The 12,182-nt window shown below is 43.3% G+C and overlaps 2 long non-coding RNA genes across 2 annotated transcripts; both read right to left on the reverse strand.

Annotated features, from left to right (window-relative positions):
- Positions 1-840: 840 nt before the first annotated feature.
- LOC311228891 lies at positions 841-7,177 on the reverse strand. Its single transcript, XR_014619706.1, has 3 exons — positions 7,145-7,177; positions 5,767-5,887; positions 841-968 (listed from the first exon to the last, which is right to left on the reverse strand). It is a non-coding gene; the product is annotated as an uncharacterized lncRNA (long non-coding RNA).
- Positions 7,178-7,188: 11 nt separating this feature from the next.
- LOC311228890 lies at positions 7,189-9,388 on the reverse strand. The gene is made up of 3 exons (XR_014619705.1): positions 8,900-9,388; positions 7,943-8,135; positions 7,189-7,228 (listed from the first exon to the last, which is right to left on the reverse strand). It is a non-coding gene; the product is annotated as an uncharacterized lncRNA (long non-coding RNA).
- Positions 9,389-12,182: the final 2,794 nt, after the last annotated feature.

Here is a 12,182-nt window from a genome sequence, read left to right on the forward strand (position 1 = left end):
GACCAGATTTGCAAATACAGTACTGTTTGTGATACAAAAATAGTCCAGAAAAGAGAGTATATACATTTGACGTAGAAACTGTACATTGGAGGAGGTTGGGTAGGTGGGGTGGGGGGGACTGTACATTGGAGGTGGTTGGGGGGGGGGTCACCCCTACATACGATAAAGACTTTTCCGGTCCTGTCTTTTTTGCTACAATGATGACAAAAGTGCTTGCTTTCAAAATAATGTTTATTTAAGAAACCGGGAAACACATTTGTGTGTATATGCAGGCTATATAATGCATTATTAACAGGTGTTTCAGGTCTAAATGGCTTAGTACTGTTGACATTACACTGCTTGTAGTTATTAGTAAATCAAATAGCATTAATAATTACAGAAAATTATCACTAAAGTGCTATCTGTTGCAGCTGCACATGCAGCTGCACACTTTTCCATAAAAATAGCATATTTGGATAAGTGTGACCATTTCTCAAAAACAGAAAATCATGTATTTTTTTTAAATACAGAAAAGGATCACTAAAGTGCTATCTGTTGCAGCTGCACTGTTCTCCATAAAAATAGCATATTTGGATAAGTTTGACCATTTCTCAAAAACAGAAAATCATGTATTCTTTTTAAATACAGAATATAATCACCAAGTTACCATTTCTCAAAAAATATAAATAAATACAGAAAATAAGCACTAGTTCACTCAGTGGACATTTCTAGCTCAATGCGAGGTCTGCTGCTGCTGGCTAATAATACGGTCAATACGTGGGGAGATCTTTGACAAGGCAACACGCATGTCATCCTCAAGGCTCAACTTGGCCCTATATTTTGTTTTCAGAGCCGGCATGGATGAAAAGCCAGCTTCACACAGATATGTGGTGCTGAATGGTATCAACACCTTAACTGCTGCATCATGAGATACCCGACTTTCCAGTTGGTGTAGTCCACGACGCTGTTGTCGATCCAGTGCCACTCACCTGAAATAAGGAGAATCGGGATGAGATAATACTAATGCATGAAAAAACAGGTTTCAAGAGACTAAATTAAGTTTTGCATAGCGAAAGCTGGTAAGTAGCCACACACTATACCGAGCGACTGAACACTCGTTTCTCAAAGCCTTCCGTCACTTCTAGAATGGACTACAAGTGTTTTGTTGATTTACATCCACATCACTATTCATTCATCCTTATGCTGTTACTGCCGTCGGATTAGACTTTATTTGATTGGAAGAAGATCCCTCTGGAAAGAGTCGGGATTTGATGCAGGATATCGGCGGTATTATGCTAATTATATTTGTATTTTAACTAACCAGGTCGCAAATTAACCGCAAACAATAAAAATATTTTAGTTTGATCGCCACCGCGGTTGACCGCAGGCACTCGCCCACTATGGATCAGCCCACGCAAAATTTGTGTGTGTGTGTGAGAGACAGAATGAGGGGGAGAGAGAGGGGGAAGAGAGAGAGGGAGAGAGAAAGGGAAGGAGAGAGAGGGAGAGAGAAGGAGAGAGAAAGGGAAGGAGATAGAGGGAGAGAGAAAGAGAGAAGGAGAGAGAGGGGGGAGAGAGATGGAGAGGGAGAGACACAGTGGGGGAGAGATAGAATCTGACAGACAGAGAAATACACTTATTTGTTTGAACTGTATTATCCCTCGCCTGTTACACTTTGTGCATGTGTGAGAGAGAGAGAGAGAGAGAGAGAGAGAGTGTGTGAGATGGAGAGTGTGAGAGAGAGATGGAGAGTGTTCATTCAGAGAGTGTTTGAATGAAGTACATTTGCTGAAATACAGTTGTTCTTAATTTTCACAGTTGTTCTTCATTTTCTCACTTGCTATGTGAGAATGTTAGTTATTATGTTCTCAATTCCCCTTGCATTGTTTGAGAATTGTGTGGAAGAGTTTGCTAGTTCTAGTACCCCTTTCGTACAAGTTAACAATAAATAATGGTATTAGGAATAAATTTGCCTCCTGTGTGAACTGTGCATAGCTGAATAGAGTTAATTACTGTATTTTAACGTCGGTCATATGGTGGTACTTGGAGAGCCATCTACGCTCTCAAGTGGTACTTGGTGTAAAAAAGTTGAGAACCACTGGGTTAGTATATTAGGACAAGTGCATGACAGTAAGGTTAGTTAGGGTTAGATATATTTTTTAATTGTATTTCAGATATTGGTTGAAGAAGTGTGTCTTTAGTCGACAGCAAAAGATTGGATGGGTTTCGCGTGTCCTAACTGTGGTGGGAAGTTCGTTCTACCATTATGGGGCAAGGACTGAGAATAGGCGGCTTCTCTTTGATGACCCTCCCGGAGCTCGGATAGGAGTAGGTCTGAGGCAGCTGGAAGATGCAGAGCGTATAGGGGTCTTGAGGGTGTGTAGTTAGAGACCATTGACCGGAGGTAGGCGGGAGCCGTTCCCTTTGCCGCACGATATGCCTGGTCGAGGGCCTTGAAGCGGATTCGTGCGGCAATGGGGAGCCAGTGCAGGTCCCTAAGAAGTGGGGTGACATGGGCCGACTTCGGTAGGTTTGAGATCAGGCGGGAAACTGCGTTCTGAATGAGCATGTAACCAACAAGCATCTGTACGGGGGACTACCAAGGCTGAGCGACAAGGTGGCATCCAGGAGGATGAAACTTGCAGGTCACTGCCACCGACACCAGGTACTTCCGACTAGCAAGCTGGTGCTCTGGGAGCCGACACACGGGCCCCGACCAAGAGGATGTCCCACACCAAGCTGGTGCTCTGGGAGCCAACACACGGGCCCCGACCAAGAGGACGTCCCACACCAAGCTGGTGCTCTGGGAGCCAACACACGGGCCCCGACCAAGAGGACGTCCCACACCAAGCTGGTGCTCTGGGAGGCAACACACGGGCCCCGACCAAGAGGACGTCCCACACCAAGCTGGTGCTCTGGGAGGCAACACACGGGCCCCGACCAAGAGGACGTCCCACACCAAGCTGGTGCTCTGGGAGGCAACACACGGGCCCTGACCAAGAGGACGTCCCACACCAAGCTGGTGCTCTGGGAGCCGACACACGGGCCCCGACCAAGAGGACGTCCCACACCAAGCTGGTGCTCTGGGAGTCAACACACGGGGACGACCAAGAGGACGTCCCACACCAAGCTGGTGCTCTGGGAGTCAACACACGGGGACCAAGAGGACGTCCCACACCAAGCTGGTGCTCTGGAGGCAACACACGGGCCCCGACCAAGAGGACGTCCCACACCAAGCTGGTGCTCTGGGAGGCAACACACGGGCCCCGACCAAGAGGACGTCCCACACCAAGCTGGTGCTCTGGAGGCAACACACGGGCCCCGACCAAGAGGACGTCCCACACCAAGCTGGTGCTCTGGGAGACAACACACGGGGACCAAGAGGACGTCCCACACCAAGCTGGTGCTCTGGGAGTCAACACACGGGCCCCGACCAAGAGGACGTCCCACACCAAGCTGGTGCTCTGGGAGGAGCCAACACACGGGCCCCGACCAAGAGGACGTCCCACACCAAGCTAGTGCTCTGGGAGCCGACACACGGGGACCAAGAGGACGTCCCACACCAAGCTGGTGCTCTGGGAGGCAACACACGGGGGACGACCAAGAGGACGTCCCACACCAAGCTGGTGCTCTGGGAGCCAACACACGGGGACCAAGAGGACGTCCCACACCAAGCTGGTGCTCTGGGAGCCGACACACGGGCCCCGACCAAGAGGACGTCCCACACCAAGCTGGTGCTCTGGGAGCCGACACACGGGCCCCGACCAAGAGGACGTCCCACACCAAGCTGGTGCTCTGGGAGCCGACACACGGGCCCCGACCAAGAGGATGTCCCACACCAAGCTAGTGCTCTGGGAGCCGACACACGGGCCCCGACCAAGAGGACGTCCCACACCAAGCTGGTGCTCTGGGAGGCAACACACGGGGACCAAGAGGACGTCCCACACCAAGCTGGTGCTCTGGGAGGCAACACACGGGCCCCGACCAAGAGGACGTCCCACACTAACATATGTAGACATACTGAGGAAGGACGCAGGTGTGGAGAGCCCTACGGAACTGGTCGGATGTATGGAGGATCGGGATGATTGGAATCTCCACTGGCGAACCCGTCTGAGGACGGCCAAATTAATGAATGACTACTGGTTTATTGAAGGTTCCCAACCACAGCCAAAAGAAAATCAAGGAGGCAGCCTTTGCGAATGATGCACCAAAGCCATGGAACACCCTATGGACATTAGGCTAGATCAGTGGTTCTCAAACTTTTTACACCAAGTACCACCTGAGAACGTAGCTGGCTCTCCAAGTACCACCATATGACCGGCGTTAAAATACAGTCTATTCAGCTATGCACAGTTCATGCAGGAGGCAAATGTATTCCTGATACCATTATTTATTGTTAACTTTTGTCAGACACAGCCACAATGTACAAAGGGATAGCACTAGAACTAGCAAACGCTTCCACACAACTCATACAATGCAAGGGGCATTGAGAACATAATAACTAACATTCTCACATAGCAAGTGAGAAAATTAAGAACAACTGTATTTCAGCAAATGTACTTAATTCTCTCTATCTCTCTCTCTCACTCTCTCTCTCTCTCTCACACAGCAAGCAATTGTCCGTCATTCTCTCTCTCACACACACACACACACACACACACACACACACACACACACACACACACGCACTTATTTTGTTACAAAAACTTAATTTCCTGCATTCTGGTGCAGGCATTGCTACCCTTTAAATGCCAGTGTTTGTGATGGGCATCACAAATTATTGTAAAAAAGAAGAAAACACATATTCAATAAATTTTTGAATGTTTACCCTTTAAATGCCAGTTTGTGTGATGGCATCACAAATTATTGTTAAAAAAACACAAAAAGTAAAATATTTTCAATATATCAAATGCAAAGTACATTTTCCTGGGGGAGATTATTACAGGCTAGGCATGTGTCAATGATTAGCAGCAACACATATTTTGATGGATTTTTTGTAATGTCAGATTTAACACCAACTCTTTTCAGAAAAGTGGGAGTATTTCATTTTTTATCTGACATTACAAGAAATCTAAAAATAAATGGTTATGATCAGGGCTGAAGTTTAATTAAAGATTTATAGTTTAATTAAAGATTTATGACTGTTTAGACTGCATTACTCTCTGTCACAGTGATCTCCTGGTTGTTCCCCACTTAGATTATCTAACTATCGCGCCGCCGCAACCAGAAACACTGGCCTGGCCTGCTTCTAAGTTCAGTGGCCTGACTGCACACATTTTTTTTCTTTTTTTTCTTTTTTTAGCTTTTTTGGAAATGTTTTCAAGTACCACCAGCAGTACCACCAAGTACCACTAGTGGTACGCGTACCACAGTTTGAGAACCACTGGGCTAGATCACTAAATATTTTCAAAAGTAAGCTAAATACGTACCTCGTTCACCTTAGCCTTTTAATACACTGCTACTTATACTCATTACATGCACAGTGATTATTGTACTGTAAATTAGAGCGATTTTATTGCACTGCACTATTTTATGCTAATTGCATGCTAATATTATGCCTATGTCTATTTTATGTCCATTATGTCTACATTACTGCTGTGAAGGTGCTATGCAAATTAAGTTATTATTACCATTATTATTATTATTATTATTATTATTATTATTATTATTATTATTATTATTATTATTATTATTATTATTATTATTATTATTATTATTATTATTATTATTATTATTATTATTATTATTATTATTATTATTATTATTATCATATAGAGATATTCAGACCTGGTGACCTCTTGCAGAGAGAGTAGTGGCTGTTGCTGCATGCTGCCGTCTTCCACGTTCGGTCCACGTCCATGTAGACAGGGCTCTACGCTAACCTTTTTCATTAGGGGCACAGGTGCTCCTAAATGAAAAAATGTAGGAGCACACAAAGAAATTTAGGAGCACAGTGAATTTTTTTTCTAGTAACTGAGTTTATTAACAAACTCACATTTTTTAAACAAAAATAAATGTACATGTATAGTAGTACTCTGTATGTGCATGTTCAAATGGGAACGGAACTGTGCAATAGCACCAAAGTCACTGGCCCACACTGTGTGTGTGTGCTAAACAAACTCACAAGGATGGTCTCTCCTTTCTCAATATGTACAAATCTCTACACTGGATGACTGGATGTGCCGCCGCGAGACGTTGTGTTTTACTACCGAATCTCTTCAGGTGCGGGTTTCCCGACACAAAGGGCGTATTGCCTGCCTGTTTCTGCCCTCTGCAATATTTACAAAACATGACATTGTTTTCCAACTCTAGCCATGGGAAAATGTTTAGCCAATTCACGTTAAATTTGTATGTCTTCCCTCCGGCTCCAGTGGGTGTAGCATCGTTAGCTACAGTGGGTACATTGGGTGTAGCTTCGTTAGCTACAGTGGGTACATTGGGTGTAGCTTCGTTAGCTAGTTAGCTACAGTGGGTACATTGGGTGCTACAGTGGGGGTAGTAGTGGGTGTAGCCTCGCTAGCATGCTGGCTAGCGTCAGTATCTTGGTTAACTATCACCTCTGTAACATGAGCTGCCTCGCCTGACTTCTCATTCTCCGGTATCTTTCGCGCAAAATAAAAATGAATGGGCTTCGACATGGCTGTATTGTCTGACTCAGACACTGACGCTCATAGATATATCTATGCTGACGCTAAACATTACTTTCAGTTTCCAGTCGCGTGACCACAGGAAACTCTACTGTGATTGGAACGTTTATGCGGCTGTGAACTGTGGGACTTGTAGTTTTTTAACGATTCTCGCAGCGGAGAAAAAAAAGGACGAATGAGGCTGTACTCTGCACTCGCCGGCCCCACTTCGCACGCCGTGCGAGTACTTGATTTTGCAGGTTCGCACACACATATTTTTAGGGGCATATGCGAGCAATTTGCTCGCACTGTAGAGCCCTGACACAGGCGTCGTTCATTGTAGGCTCGTTTCTCCCCCATTTGGTGTAGCATGTCCTTCATGCTCTGTAAATAACTATGTACAGATACCGAGATGTCACACCATGTTACCTGTACCTGTTTATTGCACTATGTTTTTTTTTTTTATTGGATTCTATTATATGTTGTACCACTGTATTGCATATCGTTGCGGGCAAGACCACCCGCATTTCATTGTATACCTGTATGCCGTGACAATTAAAACTCTTGACTTGACTTGACTATGAAAGAGGCCAGTTGTCCACCCACTTGAACCGGCCGCCAGTCTGAGAAAAGAGAAGTCACAAGAGAGAACAAGATCCTCTGTGAACAAACAACTGTCTGACCCAGTGTCCTTGACCCTTTCACTGTGACAATACAGAAGGTTAGCCCTTTACTATCACACAACCGACGGCGATGCTCCATCATTAGCTCCACGGATGCAGAGCTAATGATGCTAATGATGAAGCATCGCCGTCGGTTGCGTGATAGTAAAGGGTTAACCTTCTGTCGTGTGGCAGTGAAAGGGTTAACACATTGGTTGCCAGCCGGATATGACAATTTATCGCTTGGATGCCACCACGTTAATCAATGGGAGGACGAGCACATTTGCGAATGCATAAACTATATCTTAAATTATGGCTATGTGTCTAATACACCCGTCGCTTATCAATGACTTGCTTGCAGTCAAAGATGTACAAAACGGATTGTTTTTTCATCAGTACATTTCCGTTTTATACCGTTTTGAATACGAGTATAGTTTCGGAGAGTTCTAGTAATTTCAGAGAAATTCCACGAAAATAGCCATTTACTGGAATACACAAAACACATTGTCATTTTCCGGCTGATTTATGAATAGTTTTCAAATAAACTATAGATTATCGAGAGTATTTGTGTTCTTATGCACGATACAAAAGCGGGCTGAAAAATAATTTATTCGTGCCACGCTCAGCGCCTAACGCCACACACAGAGATAATAATAATAATTTATGGATAATAACTTATGGATCTGCAGGGTAATGAAGGCTTGTATTATCGGGTTCAGGATATTGGCCAGATATGCGTCGTCTGCTTGGCACTGCCTCCTGGCCTCGTCCCACTTCATCTTCTGGGCCACCAGTTTGAAGGAGTCATTGCCCAGCTTGTAGAAAGTACTAGGTGACACGGTTGTGGCGGGGACCACTATCTGAGAATCTGACACAATATGAAACAGTAGTTGTCTTTCAGAAACAAAAGTATGACAGTGTGTGAATGTACCTTGAAATGGATTTAAAAATCTAGATACATACACCCTTTCACTACCACACTACCAACGGGTTAACCCTTTCACTGCGACAATACAGAAAAATATCACAACTTCATTGTACATGAGAATAATATAGTCTCTTTCGGATGTATATATCTTTTATTATCTCGTTTTCTTACAAAGTACTGTATATCTTTATGTCATAAACTGCATCCTTAGTACTTGTGTGAATTTAGCCGTACTGTATTGTACCCATTCTGCAATCTGTTAATAACGTTTTCAATCAATCACATCATGGGGGGAAATTAGCTAAGGTTTGATTTGTTTATTTAAGATTGCAGAATAAATACAGTAAAAACAACTGCTAATTGGGGTTGCATAACAGAGAGATAGAAAGTCTTGTTTACATCAGGTCCCCATTTTCAATTCATCATGACATACACGACATACAGATATACAGTACTGTTACATCCAGACATTTACTGTAGTTAGAGTATGGATAAATAGCTAACGTTAAATTAGGCTATCGATATACTAACGTTAGGTAACGTTAGCTAGCTAGCAAGCTATGAACAACCAGTACAGCTAACATGAAACCTACTCTACTTTCGTTAACGTTAGCTGACGTTATGAAAGCTATGATCTGTAATGTCAACTGGATAACGTTAGCTATTTATTCATCTATGCTAATATTGTCAGCTTATTTACTCACCCATTTTGATGTGTGTTTCTCCCGATCATTCAATACATTGTTGACGGTAGAACAATGTAGTTTGAGAAGCCGTGAGTCCGTGACCACTTCCGGTAAAACGATCGCAATTTATCCGGCAACTTATCTAATTTAACAGAAAATTAAAACATCTTTTCAAAATCTTTCTTCACATCTAGATTTGTAAATTCCACATAACCTTAGATGTTGTTCTTTAATGTGTCACAGCAGCACAAACATTCCCCACATTTAACATTCACAAACACTGCTTAACGTTAAACACTAAAACTACGATACCCAGAGCTCATCGCGCAAACCGGAAGCGAACATACGTCATCTCTCCTCGCCACGTCCTTTAACATTCCTCATCGGCAACTTATCTAATTTAAAAGAAAATTAAAACATCTTTTCAAAATCTTTCTTCACATCTAGATTTGTAAATTCCACATAACCTTAGATGTTGTTCTTTAATGTGTCACAGCAGCACAAACATTCCCCACATTTAACATTCACAAACACGGCATAACTTTAAACACTAAAACTACGATACCCAGAGCTCATCGCGCAAACCCGAAGCGAACATACGTCATCTCTCCTCGCCACGTCCTTTAACGATTCCTCATCGGCAACTTATCTAATTTAAAAGAAAATTAAAACATCTTTTCAAAATCTTTCTTCACATCTAGATTTGTAAATTCCACATAACCTTAGATGTTGTTCTTTAAACATTACGTAGGCCCCTTACCCGCTCGCGAATTGAACACCACCCCATACGTTAGGCTAAAACCAAAGATTTTCGTCCATCAGCCCGTACAACAGCGTAAATACGACATTTCTCTCCGTTTTAAAGCAATCAACTTATATACGCCAACTCCTGCACACCTTAGCTAGTATCCCTCCGTTTTTAACAACAATCCGACGGTCGCAACATATTTTAAAACACATAATTTGTTGAGCTGGGGACTATAAACAGAACCGGGGTGCACGGAAAGCAATAGGGGGTATCTGCAGAGCCGCAGAGCCAGGCTGGACGGGTTGGAGGCGGTCTGGACAAGTATTAGTGGTCTGGACAAGTATTTGCACTACTGCGCACCATTTTCAACTTCACTTTCGTCTCGTTTACATAGGTACATAGACAGTAATGTTACATCTAGACATTTATGACATGTAATAATAGAGTAAACTTGTAAATAGACAGTAATGTTACATCTAGACATACCAGATCTAGTAATAATAGAGTAAACTTAACTTTCGTCTCAGTAACAATGTTCATAAAGTGTACATCTAGACATGATGTGTACATAGACAGTAATGTTACATCTCTAGACATACCAGATCTCAATAATAGAGTAAACTTAACTTTCGTCTCAGTAACAATGTTCATAAAGTGTACATCTAGACATTTATGACATACCAGATCTAGTAATAATAGAGTAAACTTAACTTTCGTCTCAGTAACAATGTTCATAAAGTGTCGAGTGCTACAGTGTAGGTTAGTTTATTAGGACAAGAGCATGACAGTAAGGTTAGTTAGGGTTAGATTATTTTTATTTAGATAATGGTTGAAGTAGTGAGTCTTTAGTCGACGGCGAAAGATTAGACGGGATTCGGCTGTCCTAACTGGGGTGGGTAGTTCATTCCACCATTGTGGGGCAAGGACTAAGAATAGGCGACTTCTCTTTGATGACCCGACTTCTCTTTGATGACCCTCCCGGAGCTTGGATAGGAGTAGGAATAAACTGTACATATATGTGACACTGTAAGCAGATGACAAACACAGCTTAGTAAGGAACAGTGAACTTGATGAATGAAGACATTTATACATTATTTCCTAGATCAATTAAAAACAGGATTAATGCATTAAATATCTTTAATGCAAGTGCAAGTAGAAAATGTACCCAATACAGCCTGGTGGTAGCTGTTTATTGCCACCGCTGTCGTCCCAAATAACTTTTTGATGTTGTCCATTCGCTTCTTGTTTTTGTTGAATGAATGAATGAATGAAAACTTTATTTAACAGATTGCAGAATGGGTACAATACAGTACGGCTCAATACATACAATTGTTAAGGGGATGCAGACCTGAGAAAGACGTTTGTCTTGTTTCCATCAGGGTCCCCCATTTTCAATTCATATAGTTGTTGTTGAAGTGTTCTAGGATGTTTCTCATCAGGAACAGATGGGTCGATGGTAGTTGCTGCGTTAAAAAGTAATTGTTCTTTCTCATTTGTGCAAACAGTTGTTCTGCAACTTGACTGTTTACATGTCCTGCAGTTTGAGGGACTATTATTATTATTATTACTAGATCTGGTATGTCTAGATGTAACATTACTGTCTATTTACAAGTTTACTCTATTACATGTCATAAATGTCTAGATGTAACATTACTGTCTATGTACCTATGTAAACGAGACGAAAGTGAAGTTGAAAATGGTGCGCAGTAGTGCAAATACTTGTCCAGACCACTAATACTTGTCCAGACCGCCTCCAACCCGTCCAGCCTGGCTCTGCGGCTCTGCAGATACCCCCTACTCACGGAAAGGGCTGTAGTGTAATTCTGTATGCCTAGCCCTGCCCCCAGACTTCAGAATGACCCAATCAAATTTGCCCTATCATTGAAATGCAAATACCAGCAGCTACGTCATGTACCACGCCCCTAGACGTCCGCCCCCAGACGTTGCTACTCATCCCAGCTAGTTCATTCGCAGGTTGCGAATGAACTAGCTGGGTACCCAACTAGTTCATTCGCAGGTTGCGAATGAACTAGCTGGGTACCCAACTAGCTCATTCGCAAAATGATCCTTGCGAATGAACTAGCTGGGTACCCAGCTAGCTAGGTCATCTTTGCGAATGAACTAGTTGGGTACCCAGCTAGCTAGGTCATCTTTGCGAATGAACTAGTTGGGTACCCAGCTAGTTCATTCGCAAAATGGTCCTTGCGAATGAACTAGCTGGGTACCCAGCTAGCTAGGTCATCTTTGCGAATGAACTAGTTGGGTACCCAGCTAGTTCATTCGCAAAATGGTCCTTGCGAATGAGCTAGCTGGGTACCCAGCTAGCTGACACATTAGCTAGCTAGGTACCCAGCTAGCTCATTCGCAAGGACCATTTTGCGAATGAGCTAGCTACTAGCTGAGGCAAAATTTGGTGTAAAGCCTATGGGACAAAGCCGGCTAGTTAACTAGCTAAGACACGTGCTACCTAGCTAGCTGGGTACCCAGCTAGCTGACACATTTGCAACCTAGGTAGTGAGCTAGCTCATTCGCAAATGTGTCTTTGCGAATGAA

The sequence above is a fragment of the Notolepis coatsorum genome, assembly GCF_963971535.1.
Source record: "Notolepis coatsorum genome assembly, chromosome: 5".
In the NCBI taxonomy this organism is placed as follows: Eukaryota; Metazoa; Chordata; class Actinopteri; order Aulopiformes; family Paralepididae; genus Notolepis; species Notolepis coatsorum.